Below are 19,222 nucleotides of genomic sequence, written 5' to 3'. Positions count from 1 at the left end.
GAGGGCTTAAATTAAAAATAATTAACATTAAAAATAATTAATACTCATCTGATTTTGTACTCTTCTTTTTATATTGGGAAAAAAGAGACAGAGGGAGTTTCTTACTAATGTACTCTGAATGCAGAGATATATAAAGTGAAAGTGAAATATCTAATTTTGTGGGCTTATTTATTTTGTGCAGTTTTGATAATTCATTTTATTGTAGTAACGTTCATACATTTACTTGGTGTGTTCCTCCTCAGTTTAAAAAAAATGCTCTTTAATTCACTTAGCATGCATATGCATGTTTAAATTGTTTTTTGAAGGCTATTTAAAAAAAATTGTTTAGTTTGTATTCTATAATCGTGACTTGGTTGCACTTTAAACTCCTGCTAATTTATAGTTTCGGACCAAATTAAAAAGTCTAGCTGACTTTTTGTCCATTTACACTTAGTTGAGATAGGCCATCATCAACAATTAAACCCTTAAGACGTGCATTTAAAGGAGAACTCCTTTTTTACAAGTTGTGGGCTTGCATGCATATGCATGTTTAAATTGTTTTTTGAAGGCTATTTAAAAAAAAAAATGTTTGGTTTGTATTCTATAATCGTGACTTGTTCGCAACTTAATGACCATGAGAAAATGTGGATCCTGGGCTGAGACTTGTTGTTGAGAACCACTGGAATAGACATGTTGTGTTGAATACATTTGTTTCATAGGTTACATTTCCCATATAGATGTTGTATAGCTGGGGCCCGTCAATCCAAAATATTTCAACAACTTTGAAAAGTATCCTCAAGTGCTCAAGTGATGAAACTGGCACCCATCAGGAGTGAGGCGATATGCTTATATATATATATATATATATATATATATATATATATATATATATATATATATATATATATATATATATATGCATATTACAATGTTCAGAAAGTATTTTATATTCTTAAACATTGCTAATTATATTAGATTAAAGGGAAAGTCATTCTAACAGGCCTGTGGATCATTATTCACAATGTTTTAATCTTTGTTTCAGAGATCTGTTAATAATAAACGTTTTTTTTTTCTTAAATAACAGGTCTATGCTTCTTCAGTGTTGCAATGTTAATTAACAGCATTCTGAACAGATTTTGCTCATTCAAACAGCCTGAAAAAGCTCAGTGTTAACTCTGTACTTACTTTAAGAATTTTGGGTTTAAATCAGGCTCGGGCTCATAATGTCGGGCTGTTTTATTGGGCCCAATCTAAGGTTCTAGTGTGTGTGTGTGTTTGTGTGTGTTGCATGCTGTTCTACAGTGTGCAGAGGCGGCTCTTTAATTAGGCAAACCTAGGCATTTGCCTAGGGCCTCGATCAAATCTGTCCTCCATAGGGGCCCCCAAATCTGACCATCCCAGCTACAGTCAATACACCAAAACAATGTTAATTTGTTACTTATGTAAAGTAAAGAAAAACATATTTCTATTAAAAAACAACAGAAATATCAGTAGAATACCAAATTAATGTCTAAATACTAATTGTCCAAACACACATACCCCCCTCCGTTGCTTGCATTGAACTAGTCCATAATATGATGACGTAGCAATGTGCCACACGACGTGACTTCAAACCAAAACAGCGGGAACTGTACGCGACTAGAGTGAAAATGAAGCGGAGTTATGAAAGTGGTTCTGCTGAACGAAAGAAACGGGCAGAGAGCAAAAGAATCGCAGATGCCCTGACATAATTGACCTCCTTTTTTACACCTCCTGGACCGATCAGGGTTTTTGGGTCTTTCACCTCGATCGGCCGATCGCCGATACCAATCTTGGGCGGGGCCAAATGCCACATTAATGCCACACATTTGCCAGACAAACCTGGTACAGATTCCCCTAATTACATCCACGCCAAAGCACACACTGGTAATTTACACTGCTAGTAAATAAACAAGAGTGTTACTGACCAAAATTAAAGCTTTTTAGGAGAGATATAAGTTATGTGTAAATATTTATAAGACAATACCTGACAAAATCTGTTTAAATAATGTTAATAAACATCACAGCGCTAGTCACAGTTTCACCGCAGTAAAGGACGAGGACGTGAATTACTTATCTAACCAGCCTTTACTGATTTCTGCCCCCAATAACCTTTTCAATAACCTCCAATAGCCTTTAATAGTCTTCAGTAGCCTTCAACAGTCTAACCTTGCAACCGTGGTGTGTCCACTAAACTCCGTAGTTATAAACATCCTGAGGTTAGCAGCGTGGTAACTGACCTGTTTATAATGTAATCCGAGCAGTGACTCTGTGACGGCTGCTCTAAACTGCTGCTGTTAGCTGCTTGGGCTGAAAGATGAACTGTAGAGAGCTGTATTATCCGGTTAGTGGGGTTAAAACCTTTATTTTCTACACAAATGAACTAAAAAAGTTCAGACTGGCTCAGCTGAGCTCTGTAGCCCGTGGCTGGGCTGTAGCTCTGACAGCGGGGCTTGTGCTGCTGCTGCTGCAGCTCTGACTAGTGGTTGGAGGAGGAACTGCAGCTTCCTGTGAGCGAGCAGTTTCACCGGTTTCACCAGTTTCATTCACACACAGCTCTGATAAACTGCTTAACTCTAAACTCCTGAATCAGATCGGCTAAACTCAGAAGAATATCTGCCGATCGCCGATACCGTATTTTGGCTGAAAATCGGCCGATACCGATACACTGCCGATCGATCGTTTTATCTCTAGTTATTTGGTTTATGTGTGTGTTTTAAGAATGAGGGCCCCTTGTTTATATTTTGCCTAGGGCCCCAAAATGGCTAGATCAGCCCCTGACAGTGTGTGTCTCACTTCAGTCGCTGGCACAAGCACTAAACAAACAGTGGGCTGGTAAAGAGAGAGAGCTGGCAGACTCCTCCTTTACTCAATTTGACTCTCTCTCTCTCTCTCTCTCTCTCTCTTTCAGTCTTATTCTTCTCTAGCTGGGTCTAAACAACATCCCAAAACTGCTGTCCCCTCATGTTCCTCAACCTAAACATCTAATCAGCAGCAAGTTTAAAGAGAAGCTGAAAGGAAAGAGTAAAAGCAGTGCTGCCACCTACAGACAGAGAGAGAAAGAGACAGAGAGAGATAAAGAGAAAGAGGGAGAGAGACAGAGAGAGAGAGAGAAAAAAGAGAGAGAGTCTGATTCGTCCTCTGCGGCCCTGGGGTGTGACATCCATCTCTGTCTTTTTGCCAAATTTGATTTTAAATATTTACAACGCCATACATCTCCGCTGAAACAAATTAGCTGCAAAGTGCTATTGTCTGAAGCGGCGCTAGTAAGAAGGATGGCGGCTTTAGAGGCAGCATCAATGTTTTATTTGCTGAAATATATGACTATCAGATACACAACCACTGCACTTTCTTACTTCAAACACCAATGATAAAACAAAAGCTTAACTTCCCCCCTTCCGCAAGTAAACACTAGCATAATCCCGCACCCAATTTACACTAGCCGTTAGCACGCCTCCCTAAGTCAAGTGCTAATTTCCCTTTTCACGCTGCTATTCTTTATCATTAGCATTAGCGCTACTGCGTCATTCTCTCCGTTCCTGTCGAGTGGATTCAAGGAAAGCATTAATTTGCCCTTTTTTTTTCCCTCCTCCAAACATGTAACTAATGTTCGACGCAGGAAGGTCTTTGATGTTAACGTAGCATGACCATAGCGCTCCTTTGCAGACTATTAAACCACAGGGGGAACTTTGATACGTCAGTCTTTATAATAGAACGTGGGGGGCTAAAAGCAAACCTCACACGGTGTCCAGTTCCACGTCGTCTCGGGAATCTGCACAGGTTTGATGTTATATATTTTTTTCCATGTTGAAATATGTAACCACTGTCATAAAAGCCTAATCCGGTTTGGTGGAAGGGGTGCTAATCAGCGCTAATCATTTCCAGATTAATAACAGGATATTTTTATGACAGAGAAATAATGATAGGTTTGAGTATTTAGTGAATATAATAAGGAAACCAGAAAAAGGTGAAACTTAAGAGACCGCTTAAGTTTCTAAATCAGTTTCTCAGATTTTGCTATTTATAGGTATAGGTATTCTATAAAATATTGACAACATTTATATCAAATTCCAAATAAAATATTGTCATTTAGATCATTTATTTGCAGAAAATAAAAATGGCTGAAATAACAAAACAAAAAAAGATACAGAGCTTTCAGACCTCAAATAATGCAAAGAAAAAAAATTCCTATTCATAAATTAATCCTCCACCAGTCTTACACACTGCTTTTGGATAACTTTATGCCTTTACTCCTGGTGCAAAAATTTCAAGCAGTTCAGCTCGGTTTGATGGCTTGTGATCATCCATCTTCCTCTTGATTATATTCCAGAGGTTTTCAATTTGGTAAAATCAAAGAAACTCTCTTTTTGTTTGTCAGCTCCACTGAGCATATACTTTAGGAGCACTTTGTTGTTCCAACTGTTATTCTCTTTCATTTCTTTTCATATTTTTTTTTTTATTATCCTCTCTTTACACTGTTCTTCAATGATCAGATCCCCACAGGACCACCACAGAGCAGCTTTTATTTGAGTGTCTTGTTACTGTGTGTTGTGTTGGTACGAGTGAGTGGATCAGACACAGCAGGGCTGCTGGAGTTTTTAAACACTGTGGCTCCACCTGTCTTCCATAGTATATAAACCCCTTACTATGCTCAGTTCTTAGCTGAGTATTGAATATAGTTTCCTAGCGCTTCTACAATACATTTCATTGTATTGCCTTTCTCGTTACTGACCCTTTTTTGTATCACCATTAATTGTCTTTTGCCTTGCCCATTTCATTGATTACCTGTTACCGAACATTTTTTTGTTGTATTTTTGGACTTCTCTTTTACCTTCTCCCTTGTGTTGTTGGATTTAATGTGCATGACCCTGCATTGCCTGACTACAGCATTGCCTGACTTCTGTTACTGACCTTGCCTGTCCCTCACAACTCTTATAAGTCTAGTCCCTTTTTATAATAAAATCTGTAATTTTTATCCGCGAGTGCCTGTCCCTGGTCTGGCCTGCGTGAGACATTTACTTGTTTGCTTGACAACCTTATCCAACTGTTAATTTAAAGCTATTTTGGAGGGAGAATTGTTTCTTGTAGGTATTATTCATGATAAATTCAATTAGCTGTTGACTATTGTATGACTATGTATTTTACCGTTTTTCTAAAATCTCTGTAAGACATCCTCTCATGACTTTATCCATTACTTAACCCATATAAAACGCAGTTTAGACATTCCGCATCGCCAAAACCCTGCGCTGCTTTACGCCCACCACCGAGCTCCCTCTCCTCTCATCTCGCCAGTAAAGAAAAGAGCCTGTTGATCTTGGCTCCGGCCTCCTGCAGACTGCTATTGAACCAGATCATTGGAGTGTACAGCAAGTGCGTCTCAGCAGGCCTCAAACACTCAGAGAAGTTGCTACAGTCATCATCAACAGCCGCTACTACAGGCCTTTCCTGCCAGGTTAAGCTAGCTAAGGAAAACATACAGCCTTTCTGGTGATAAACAGTTTTAATTAATCTCTTGCCAATTAAAACACAAATAATCCCGCTATCCCTGAAGCCCATGTTTGAAGAGCTTTGGGTAGTTGGGCAGGGGGGGAGTGTGGGCAGTAGCTGGACACTCATACCAGCCCCCTTCTTCTCCTCCTCCTCCTCCTCCCTCCTCATTAGCCGGAGATCGTTCCCCATCGCTGTAGATTGATCGGCCTCGCGAGATGAGAGATCTGAAATGCAAATTCCGGCCAGGCGTTTCCCAGAGGTCAGCGCTTTAGCGTGTCTGTGGCGGGGGGTAGGATTAGTGGATTTGTCTGGCAATTTTGATAGCACTGGACTGTGGTATTTAGAGAACGGAGGCCTTCGCTGCATTGTGCAAAGCTGAAGCCTTCAAATACGCTGCCTGCTGAGAAGGAAAGAGTCTTCAAGAGCCTTCAAAAGTTAGGAGACGTCACTCTTTTAGGTTGCAACCATTGCTGACAATGATATGTAAAAGCACACACACATAGCTTGTTTAGTAAAATGATGAGAAGTACAGGGGTTGGACAATGAAACTGAAACACCTGTCATTTTAGTGTGGGAGGTTTCATGGCTAAATTGGCCTGGTGGCCAATATTCATTAATTGCACATTGCACCAGTAAGAGCAGAGTGTGAAGGTTCAATTAGCAGGGTAAGAGCACAGTTTTGCTTAAACTATTGCAATTCACACAACATTATGGGTGACATACCAGAGTTCAAAAGAGGACAAATTGTTGGTGCACGTCTTGCTGGCGCATCTGTGACCAAGACAGCAAGTCTTTGTGATGTATCAAGAGCCATGGTATCCAGGGTAATGCCAGCATACCACCAAGAAGGACGATCCACATCCAAAAGGATTAACTGTGGACGCAAGAGGAAGCTGTTTGAAAGGGATGTTCGGGTGCTAACCCGGATTTTATCCAAAAAACATAAAACCAAGGCTGCTCAAATCACGACAGAATTCAATGTGCACCTCAACTCTCCTGTTTCCACCAGAACTGTCCATCAGGGCAATAAATTATTGTGGTCTAAAACCAGGTATTTCAGTTTCAATAGCACTGTCTGGAGTAGATAAGTTGGCACCATACCACTATTGCCAGGTGTTGGCTAAAGGAGTAGAAACCGTCCTGTAGCATTGAGCTGTGGAGTAGTGAAGCTACAGTAACTCTGTATGGAATGGCAATGGTGCTCCATCTAGTATACTTTTGGGATGAGTTGAGTTGAGGAGTAAGGAAAGACTAAGACTGGGTGGTGATCATCCAACATCCTGCCCACGCCAACAGTAACTGTTGTTGCTGAATGGAATCAAATCCTCACAGCAATGCTCCAAAGTCTCCAAAGTGTTTTATTTCCTGTACAGACCAGACAGTTCTTCCAAAAAAAAAAATCAGGACAACCTTTTTTTAAATACCCTTCATTTCAGAAGAAACTGTCCATTATCATATTTTTCACAGTATATGTTATCATTATTGTGGATTATGGTTTTAGAGTTTTAAATCCAAAAGGATAGAAAATATAAAATGAAGACCAAATTTAGAGATCTGCTATTGTTTCTGGCTAAAAAGTATAGTATTTAGATTTTTTTAGGGATGTAGATTCCATTCCATAGCTACAGGTGCATCTCAAAAAATTAGAATTTCATTGTAACGATAATTTATCTTAGTAATTCAGATCAAAATGTGAAACTCTTTTTTTATTTGATTTTTTTGTTGATGATTATGGCTTACAGCCAAAGAAAACCCAAGAATCAGTGCTTTAGAAAATTAGAATATTATATAAGACCACTTGGTACTTTTTGCAGTGTGGGCATTGTGCCAAGTCCTGCTGGAAAATGAAATCCGCATCTACGTAAAAGTTGCTGTAAGATGTTTTGGGAAAATACTGCACTGACTTTGGACTTGATGTAACACAGTGGACTAACACAAGCATATGAAATGCTTCTTTTCAATAATATTATATATTTTTTAAATGCACATGTATATTAACCTGATAGCTCCAGTGCTAAACGTGAAGCATCACACAGTAATTAGTGAGTAACCAATTGGGTAATTTTCTGTGGGTCATTAAAGCTGTTTTTCCACTTTAATATCACTTTCAAGATCAAAACAGAATCTCTGGTCCACTTAGAGTCGAGTTAGCGAGCTTTTCTGCTTTAATCATTTGTTTGAAGATCAAGCATTTATGAGCGTTCACTCAAAAATAGAGCAGAAAAAAATCATCACTTTCATGCACAAGTGTTCTGCTCACACTTGAAGTGTCTAAACTCCCTTTATTCTCACCTCAAAAAGGTCATTGACCGCCGAAGACACACACGCGAGCAGGTTTACACGCGTGTTGAAAAATTCATGAATAATGAAAGAGCGATGAGCCTGTCTCTGATGTGTGTCGCTATAACTGCTTTACAAAAGCAAGAGCATATTTCAAGGGCACCGGGTGATGAAGAAGGCTAAATTATTAATGAAAGCAGCTTCTTAGCACTAGTGTATACGCCTTTTATCTCCATCTGGCCTACACTGATGAGTTGTTCAGTTAATGTGCTGGAAAAAGCAGTGCTTTTACTTGCTTCAAACACGCATCAGCTTCACATGAATAAAATATACAGTATTAACAGAATTATTGGCAAAGGAAACCTAATTATATAGATTTGTTGATGTAATATACATTACATTAAATTACTCTTTAGCTTGACACTAATGAGGAAATGCCATGAACATATTACGTGACTTTGCTGTAGTGCGATTGTTGTACCTTTCACACTATACTTCATTGTTATATTGTTGCTGTCCAATGGAAAACACTTATCTCCAAAACAGCAACTTTACAGGAGAGAGAAAAAACCTTGTGAACTGTAAGGTAGTCAATGTAAAAAGAGTTTATTTCAGGTAATTTTGAAGTGTTTCTATTGGTCCGTTCATCAAGAATTTTTGGCAGAGTGTATGGTACAGTGTGTCTGTTCTAATTTTGTAGTAAACTAAAAATCGACAAAAATGGAGACGAGTGTTTTTCATAGGACAGCGACGATATGATGGGGAATATTGTGAGTGTGGTTTGTACGGTGACCCAGAAAGGCATTTCACAACAACATTTACAAAGCAAACAAAAAGATGACAACGCAACTACATAAAAAAAACGCAGCAAACAAAAAGATGACCACGCAACATAAAAAAAATGCAGCATTTCAGAAATTCTGTATTAAAAGAATGCAAATACATTTGCCTCACTGGAAATGCTCCCGGTCGTTATAGGCCGCTGTTTAGCTGTTGGAGTTGTACCAAATACCCGCGCCAGAAGCTTCCATTACAGTGCAGCACAGCCAGCAGCTGTCAACCTGATAAGATGACTAAACTTAAAACTTTTGTTGTAACCGATTACTTAATACATTTTAAGTTCATGTAATATAATTTATAATTTATAATTAAGTACAATGAACTTAACAAATACATATACATATATATTTAAAATTAATATTTTCCTGAAATTGTATTTAGTCTTCTTTCTGGATTCATTCAATTATTTTTTAAATACACATAGAATTTAAATAAAAGCTTTTGGGGGCATGGTAATGGTGTTATTTAATTATCACTATTGTATAAGTTTCTGATGGTTAAGGTTTTTCTAAAATGATTCTGAACCAGTGTAAATGACATTGTTTGATTCTTAAACCTGAACTATACAGACAATTCTTAAAAAATAAATAGTGGAACTTTCCTTTACTCCCTAAGTAGTCTGTCTGTGGGCTTACATAATTTTTTTACTCTCTTAATAATGCATAATTATTAATTATTTGTATCAGTGTATTATAGATATTTAATAACATATTAAACATACACACACAATACACTTATAGCATACATAATGTAATACTTTAATATAACCATACTCATAACACACTACATCTGTCACTCTGCTTGGAGTGTACAATGGCATTATAATACATTATAAATGAATGTAAGCTATTATAATATGCAATATAAGTATAATTGATGTGGTTAAACTATAACTATAGCATGTTTTGTGAAGGAAGCTTTGTTGTAGTTCTTGGTTTTGACATCTTAACATCTTATGAACACAGCTGTTGATGCATCATGATCACATAATACATAATGCATAATACAACTAGATATAATGTGTTTTTATATAAATATGTAGAACCATGTTTATAATGCTTTATAATTGCATTATAATGTGTTATGTGTAAGTTTATAGAGTCTAATAGACACAATATTTATAGAAAGTGTCGCAGGGTTATCTTATCGTATTAAGCTTGTTAATGCCTTATTAATGCCTTTCAAATACAATACAGATTTGTAATACAGAATTTTGACGCCACTTAAAACTTAACATTTTCTTAAAGAAGGAGCATGCTAAAGATAAAATAAAAAACGTGTTATTTGATACATTCAAACACATTTAATTCTACAAACACACAACACTGTGTGTACAACTAATGGTCATCCACTAGATGGCGCTCATTGCATTCTCTCTGCCAGTCTGTTCTTCTACAGTCGGTTCTTCTGCTTGACAACAGGCTGTAGGTATACTGAGCTGGAGGGGTGAGATAAGTGTGAAAAAGAGACCAAAAATACTAAAACTGGATTAAAGCAGCCTTTACATATAAGTACACATCAGAAGACAAAGAACCAACCTTTTTTTTTTTTTTTTTTTTTACAGGTAAGACTCAGGAGCACAGTGGCAAGGGATGCTAAAGCTAATTAGCTACTTGAATTAGCTCTGAGCTTTGCCTCATGAACATTTTTGAAACAGATTTTTTCATTTTAAGGTAAAAAGGTAAAATAACAGGGTTGTAAATAGGTTTTAACATTGTTTATGAGCAAAGTTACATCATTTTTATTCAAAAAATATTTTTTTATTTTAATCAAAAACTAGTCAAATACTAGTTTAATAAATATAATGCATTGTTTGTTACCTTTAAGGAGAGTTCAGAAATGGTTACATAAACACACATACAATTGATACATACCTTTATTATTATAATGTGTTAACATTATAATTTAGATTTACATAATATTTCATTTTTTATCAAACAAACACTGTTCATTTTAATGATTTTATTAGTCTTTGGTACAGTGCTTGACACTTATTGTGTGAATGCAAATGTAAATGTATACTGTATACACCATATCGACACTGTCCAATAAAAAACAAGTATCTCCATTTTTTTTCTTTAAGTTTACTACATAATTTGAACAGACAAACTGTCCCTTACACTGTGTCTCAATTTCTTGATTAATGGACCAATAAAAATACTTCAAAATGACCTGAAAACTCTTTTTATATTGACTTTTTTAGTTTAGGTAAAAACATTTTGGCCTTTTTTTTTTCTCTTCCCTGTAAAGTTGAAGATACCTGTTTTTTTTTTTTTCTTTCTTTGTTTTGTTTTTGGACAGCGACAATATGTACTGAATATTTATTTTATTTTTATACATACCCTAAAAAAAATCTTGACTTTACTGTACCTGAAATAGATGCTTATATATATATTTGTTTTTGCTCTCTTTGCATTGATTCAAGGTTTATCCAATCAAATTCACTCCCTTGGCATGCAGCCATGAAAAAAAAAAAAAAAAAAAAAAACTGGATCATGTAACATGTTATGCTGTATTAATGCAAATGCTGCCTACATTTTAACAGCACATGAGAAGCACTCTCATATCCGGCCTAATCATCATAGCTAAAAATAAACAGCAGAGAAAAATAAATAACCTGAAATGAAATCAATAATGTGTGCTGTGCGCTGATACGAGATCCACACGAGCAATGTTCGGATCGATTGTGATCCAATAATAACATGGAAACATGGGGAAAAAAAGTATTTAAAAAAAATGCTTACGCTGTAGATTCTAACCACATTTCAGATCTTAATTACACGCTGTGTCAGAGAAGCTCATGCATTCATTCATGAGGTGAAACGGAACAGGGAACAGGGAAAGGGGTTAACCAAACGTGTTCCAGGAGCAGAGGGAGGAGTTGAGCTCCTTCTTCTTCTTCTTCCAGGCCGGCTGCATTAGATGGCACTGTTGCAGCGTGGGTAATGCAGAGATGCCGGAGTGCAGTGAAGCTTCAGAACGTGTTCAACCAGCACCACCAGTCTTGATTATTATAATCACTATCACAGCGCTGGGAGATAGCATGGCATATTAATTAATTGTTGGTGTAGAACGCTGCCAACGGAAGAAAGGCTGATTACTTCATATGGAAAACAGCTCAATGAATAAGACGCTTTCAGGGCCTGTTTGTACACAATGAGCGGTTAGAGGCTGAATAAGTATGCAGCTGTTCTCGTACAGCGTCATCGCGTTCGGCTCTTTAAACACGAGGATCAGTGTGAACGGGCCGCGAGTCGCCGGTCGCTTTCCGCCAGACCCTTTCACACAAACTTGGCCAGTCTGGATTCAGGAAATGGCGCGTATTTTCACATAAACAAACAAATAAACAAACAAGTGGAAGCCATTTGCACAAACAGCGAGCTCTACACTGTGCAGCTGTCTGGAATTGGAAGCATGTTATTGCAGAACTGCTTACTTGGCCCAGATCCCAGCCGGCATTTCAATTTCAGTTTATCCACGGCTGAATAATCACCGACATCATATCAAGGTTGAATCAACGATGAATTTGAAAGATAGATGGATGTATGAATGAATTGAAAGATGATATGGTATCGACACTGTTGTTTCAAAGTCGTCTTGCATCTTTCTTTTCAGCATTTAATAAACTATTTACAGTGTATTACAAAAGTGAACACAATGAAAGGTAGTCTGTGTGCAGCTTATATAACAGTATAAATTTATTCTTCCCTCAAAATAACTCAAAATACAGCCATTAGTATTTAATCCACCTGCAACTAAAGTGAGTACACCCCTAAGAAACTACACCCCTAAATGTCCAAATTGAGCACTGCTTGTCATTTTCCCATTAGTGTCGCTAGGTCTCAGGTGTGCCTAGGGAACAGGTGTGTTTAGTTTTGTAGTACAGCTCTCACACTCTCTCATACTACTATGTCACTGAAAGTTCGCACCTCATGGCAAAGAACTCTCTGAGGATCTTAAAAGACGAATTGTTGCGCTATATGAAGATGGTCAAGGCTACAAGAATTCCAACACCCTGAAACTGAGCTGCAGCACAGTGGCCAAGACCATCCAGCATTTTAAAAGAGCAGGGTCCACTTAAAACATACCTTGCATTGGTCTTCCAAAATAAAATGTAAGGGGTGTACTCAGTTTTGTGATGCACTGTTGATTATTAGGGGTATGGAGCTTAAAGGGGGCATACAGTGTTATATACTTTTTGCACAACTTACACAAAATCACTCTTACATACATAAAGAGATTGTACCAGCTCTACTCTTACCAGTTTCATTATCTTTCAGAATGAGCCTTTTAAGGGCTCTGTCACTTTTATGCTAATAAGCTGTTGCTGGCAGGGCCATGTATATGCTGAGCGTTTACCATGCATTAGTGTTAGCTTGTGCTAAATGGCAAAACATGAACAAGCTGGTTCATGCTTAACTGTGATAGAAGCACAAAACTCAAACTCAACTTACTAGTATCTCCCTCCTCTGCTGACTTGTCACGGAGAGTAGGTACAGATCCCTCCTTCTGACGAAGTCTGGTGGGGGTAGTGTCAGGGTAGTTCTATGGACATTTCCTTATTATTTCGTATTATGATGGCACAATAAGAGAGCCATCCAAACGGCTTCAAAAAAGCATATGATTCTTCACATCAAATTCTTTTAACTGACTCACAGAAAATGAATGGATGGAGCTTGGAGTGTACACATCTGTTCATCATTCTGGAAATCTATAAACAGTGCTTAATTATGTTTTTCTTTTTAAATTATTCTGATTTGCTGCCCAGTGCTAGTAAATGTTAGAACATTAGAGAGAACTATCTATGTTATTCCATTTTTGCTTCTCTCAGCTTTGTGGGCCAATCCCATGTTTTCATTTGTACCTCCAAGCCTTGTGTTCGAGTGTGGACAGTGGTTAAAATCCTCCCTTCTTGAAACCAAATAAAAGTTTTTAAAAAAGAGCAGCAGAGGAGCAGTGAAGTTTAGTAACCTCACTATTGGTATTTACTTACATTCTGAGCATTGTATCTCTTTAAAAGAGGTAAGTGCAACAATGTGCCAATTGGAATTATTTATAACTACATTATATTGCATTAAACTTTAAGATAATGCAGTGGTTATCACAATTTTAAACACAGATAAAGTATCAAAGAGAATTGTCTTGTTATATAATATGTATCGCATAATTACAGTAACAATGTTATCGTCATTATCGTGGGCAATGTATTGTGATAATATTGTATCGTGAGATGCTCTATGATTCCTACCCCTATTTTCTAGCTATTTTTGCTAGCTATTAGCTAGCTAGCTATATTCTCTAGCTATTATATTCATATATTTGATTCTGATTGAGCTTTTGCCCATTATTTTTTAATGATAAAGCTACATTGCTAAGATATAAATGTGGATGGAAATGAAAATGGCTTTCAATATTTGGAATACCCTATTCTATGAGGATATGGCTGTGTCCAATCAGAAGGCATCATATTTATGTTTAAAAAAGGCTAGGGATGCAAAATTTTTCATTTTTAGGATTATCACTGCAGGATTAGAATACAGTGATCAAAACAAATAGAACATTCACACTGTTCTCATACTGTTTTTAGTTTATTTCAGCCCAATATATGTTATTTTACTCCAGTCATCAATACATATGGACACTATTAATATGAGACATGTTGGACCATTGACTAATAAAATGTACATAAACATCGATGTATTCCTGAATATATATTGCAGAAGAAGACAACATTGCTGTGTTGTTTTCTTTTTCCAATAATTTGTAGCCATATTTAAGACTGATATGTATATTTATATATTTAATTCTGATTGAGATTTTGCCCATTATTTTTGAGTGACAAAGCTACATTGCTAAGATATAAATGTGGATGGAAATGAAAATGGCTTTAAATATTTGAAATACCCTATTGGTACTGGATGGACTTAATGAGGATATGGCTGTGTCCAATCAGAAGGCATTATATTTATGTTTAAAAAAGGCCTTTCAAAGATATGCTCAAGAGTCTAAACAATAGTCAGAAACATGAAAGAGACCCTTTCTCTCAATCCCTTACTCTCCCTTACTCTCTCTCTCTCTCTCTCTCTCTCTCTCTCTCTCTCTCTCTCTCTCTCTCTCTCTCTCTCTCTTTTTCTCAGGTCTTCATGTTGCAGCTTGTCACAATGAGCCCCGTAATTCCAGAAGGCTTTTGTGGAACACACAGCAGCACAAAGCACCAACACACCAAACCACCTCATCTGCTGGAGCTGTGTTATTTTTACATATTGCTCTGCCACAGATTATATTCTTGGAACTCAATTACAGTAACATGCAATTCCATTCTGCAAGTATCTAAGCCTGGCACGGTTCCAAGAGCAGATAAGACTTTTACACAGTGGCCTCGGTGACCGCGAGCTTAAAACGAAACAAACAGCGATTATCCACCAATGACAAAGAAAGAAGATAAAGCAAAAAAGCAAAATAAAAGATACAAACTGAACTACGTTTCCATCTCTGAGTGTAGGAACATGCCAGGGAGGGGCATTTTAACCACCGTCGCTATTTAAAGATCAGCTTTTCTGATGAATCGCATTCAAATGTCATAATAATCAAATATTTTATATTGTTATGCATGCGAACTAAAAACATGCAATCCCATGCCCTACAATTTTCCTATTTTATGTTTTCTCTGAGGCCCAATTACCACATTTTTGTGGGTTTAAACATCAAAAACAGTCATAATTCATTTTTACATGACCAGTTTCCATCCTCCCTTTATGTCTTGCAATTAAAGTCTTTTTTGTTACTCTGTGTTTTTAGACTAGGGATGCACAGTGTATCATTTTCAGGATTATCACTGCAGGATTAGAATTCAGTGCTCAAAACAAACAGAACATTCACACTGTTCTCATTTTCTTCTCATATTGTTTTTAGTTTGTTTCTGCTCAGTGTAAATTATTGAACTCCAGTCTTCAATACAAATGGGTCTTAATATGAGGACCATTTTGGACCACTGAATTGAAAAAAAGAAAAAACAACATTATAACAATATATATATATATATATATATATATATATATATATATATATATATTGCAGTGTTGTTGTTTTTTTGTTTTTCAATAACTATAACCCTTTATAACTGACTTTTGCTCTAGATGTAACTTAGCTTTAGCATTAACTTTTTAACTCTTCAGATTTAGCTCCCCAGTTTTAGCTTTACCACTTTAATTTTAGGTTTAGCTTTAAATTTAGATTCAACTCAGATTAAGCTTTAGATTTCCAGATAAAAATTTAGCTCTCCAGCTTTAGCTTTTATACTCCAGATTTACCTTTAACTCTCCAGGTTTAGCTGTAGCTTTATCATAGCTTCACCTCTTCAGATTAAGCTTTAGTGTTCTAGATTTAGCTTTAGATTTAACTTAGCTTCAGCTTTAACATCAGCTTTTTAGATTTAGCTTTGGCTTTCAAGATTTAAGTTTAGATCTTTAGATTTAGCTTTAATTTCAATATTATAGATTTAGATTTAGCTGTAAAGGATCAGCTTTATCTTAAGCTCTTCAGGTTTCCAGATTTAGATTAAACTTTCCAGATTTAACTTTAGCTCTCTTTGTTTAGCTTTATCTCCCTAGATTTAGCTTTAGCTTCTCAGGTTTAGCTTTATTTTAACAGATTTAGCTTTAGGTCCTCATGTTACTGTAACGTCTGCTTTTCTGATTGAATCTTTTAAGTTTTTAGAATAAGATTTATCTTTCCAGATTTCACTTTAACTCTCCATGTTAAGCTTTATCTTTACAGATTTCACTTTAACTCTCCAGGTTTAACTTTATCTCTACAGATTTCACTTTAACTCTCCAGGTTTAGTTTTATCTCTCCAGATTTCACTTTAATTCTCCAGGTTTAGTTTTATCTCTACAGATTTCACATTACCTCTTCAGGTTTAGCTTTATCTTTACAGATTTCACTTTAACTCTCCAGGTTTAACTTTATCTCTCCAGATTTCACTTTAACTCTTCAGGTTTAGCTTTATCTTTACAGATTTCACTTTAACTCTCCAGGTTTAACTTTATCTCTACATATTTCACTTTAACTCTCCAGGTTTAGTTTTATCTCTCCAAATTTCACTTTAACTCTCCAGGTTTAGCTTTATCTCTATAGATTTCACTTTAACTCTCCAGGTTTAGTTTTATCTCTACAGATTTTACTTTAACTCTCCAGGTTTAACTTCATCTCTACAGATTTCACTTTAACTCTCCAGGTTTAACTTTATCTCTTCATATTTCACTTTAACTCTCCAGGTTTAGCTTTATCTCTACATATTTCACTTTAACTCTCCAGGTTTAACTTTATCTCTACAGATTTCACTTTAACTCTCCAGGTTTAACTTTATCTCTTCATATTTCACTTTAACTCTCCAGGTTTAGCTTTATCTCTACATATTTCACTTTAACTCTCCAGGTTTAACTTTATCTCTACAGATTTCACTTTAACTCTCCAGGTTTAACTTTATCTCTTCATATTTCACTTTAACTCTCCAGGTTTAACTTTATCTCTTCATATTTCACTTTAACTCTCCAGGTTTAACTTTATCTCTTCATATTTCACTTTAACTCTCCAGGTTTAGCTTTATCTCTACATATTTCACTTTAACTCTCCAGGTTTAGCTTTATCTCTACAGATTTCACCTTAACTCTCCAGGTTTAGCTTTATCTCTACATATTTCACTTTAACTCTCCAGGTTTAACTTTATCTCTACAGATTTCACTTTAACTCTCCAGGTTTAGCTTTATCTCTACAGATTTCACTTTAACTCTCCAGGTTTAACTTTATCTCTACAGATTTCGCTTTAACTCTCCAGGTTTAGCTTTAGCTCTGCAAATTTCACTTTAACTCTCCAGGTTTAACTTTATCTCTACAGATTTCACTTTAACTCTCCAGGTTTAACTTTATCTCTACAGATTTCACTTTAACTCTCCATGTTTAAGTTTATCTCTACAGATTTCACTAACTCTTTAGGTTTAGCTTTAGCTTCTCGGGTTTAGCTTTAGCTCTGCAGATTTAGCTTTAGCAATGTCTGAGAGCGCACAATAGGCTTTGCCCTCTATGAATGGGTAGATAGCACTTTCTCCCTACATCACTTCTAGTGTGATGTTGGTCAGCACAGCCATCTGTTAGCTGATATATTGCTGCTTGGGATCCAGCACTTTCCTCTGAGCACTCTGGCTGTCCTGTGGTGGTGGTGGTGGGTGATTTAAAATGTATTGGAGGAGGCATATAGATAATGGGATTTAAAATGATAATCCTTAATTTTATTAAAGACAAAAAAATACATGCTCACATGATCATTCCTGCTGCAAGAAGTGACTCCATAGCCACAGTCATTTACACAAGATCCTGCAATCCTCACGAGCCATCTTCTATTCTTCTGTGGTTTAACAGGGAGGGAGTGAGAGAAAGAGAAAACATACAAGTGTGAGAGCGAGAAAGGAATGCAACACATGTGGACACACACACACATATATAAACACATACACACAAAAGCCTTGCTGAAAAGAGTCTTCTCTGCCGAGTGTGGCGAGCAACCTGCAGCAGAACAAGAAGCTCCTGCAGTTTAAAACACAACACTGCACAGACAGGAAACTGCAAAACAGAACCGCCTTCATTAAAAAAAAGAGAAAAAGAAAGAGAGTACAGATTGAAGGCCAGAGGGGTTAAAGCAGTATAGCTGTGTAGTTTATATGTGCATGTGTGTGTGTGTGTGTATGTGTGTGTGTGTGTGTGTGTGTGTTCACTCAGTTGTCTTCTCAGCATCTTGCTGAGATAAATTGGCTATGACCTGCACATGACCCCAGCCAATGTTCATGAGACCATTAAATCCCTGCAAAGATGGTTCTCTCTGTGTGTGTGTTTGTGTGTGTGTGTGTGTAAGAGAGGGGGATGTATTAAGATTCCTTATGTCCCAATACATCAAGTCTGCCAACAAAAATCCCATCTCCTGGAACTCCATATACACTCATGTTATACCGCCTCTGTTAAGTTCACTGGCTGTATGATATTGAAGATATCTCACATATCTCACAAAACAAGCAGAGATAGATAAAGTTATAGAGATAATTACAAGAAAAAACAGTGAGTCCAGGATTCGCACAGGTTGCCAGGTTGAAGAAACTGAACCTACACAGATTTTTTATTTTTTTTTGCAATGGCAGCATATAATCGCATATTTAGCTTAATTCAAGTAGTCAATATAGAGCCAAACAGTTGATTTCTGACATATTTCTGCCACACTGTTGAACTCTGTTACACCCAAACCAGTTATCTTTTACATATATACCTGAAACCTCATGCTTATGTAACAGAGTAAAAAAATAGCTTTTTTGTAACATGTTTTTTATTAAATTAGACTCTTTTATGCTCTAAATTAGTAAGTGGTGAACTGCAGTTATGCTACGTTTGAGCCTTCTGAGCCACCGTCCCACAGCAGCAGTTTCTGTGCTGCAGGTAGGTGCTGAGCTCTGTGTTTTATTAGTAAATAATAGTTAAAAACTTATTTCATGTTAAAAATACTGCTCTAAATACATTTATAAGACATATTAAAACGTATTTTCGTGAAGAATCCATTGTTTTAGGTAATAGT

The 19,222-nt window shown here is 36.6% G+C and overlaps 1 long non-coding RNA gene across 1 annotated transcript; it reads left to right on the top strand.

Annotated features, from left to right (window-relative positions):
* The first annotated feature begins 16,564 nt into the window (after nt 1-16,564).
* On the top strand, nt 16,565-17,548 carry LOC125787326 (uncharacterized). Its single transcript, XR_007429252.1, has 3 exons — nt 16,565-17,083; nt 17,284-17,363; nt 17,484-17,548. It is a non-coding gene; the product is annotated as an uncharacterized LOC125787326 (long non-coding RNA).
* The last annotated feature ends 1,674 nt before the right edge of the window (nt 17,549-19,222 follow it).

Source organism: Astyanax mexicanus, chromosome 23, assembly GCF_023375975.1.
Source record: "Astyanax mexicanus isolate ESR-SI-001 chromosome 23, AstMex3_surface, whole genome shotgun sequence".
Classification (NCBI taxonomy): Eukaryota; Metazoa; Chordata; class Actinopteri; order Characiformes; family Acestrorhamphidae; genus Astyanax; species Astyanax mexicanus.
This window is presented reverse-complemented; position numbering and strand designations above follow the sequence as displayed.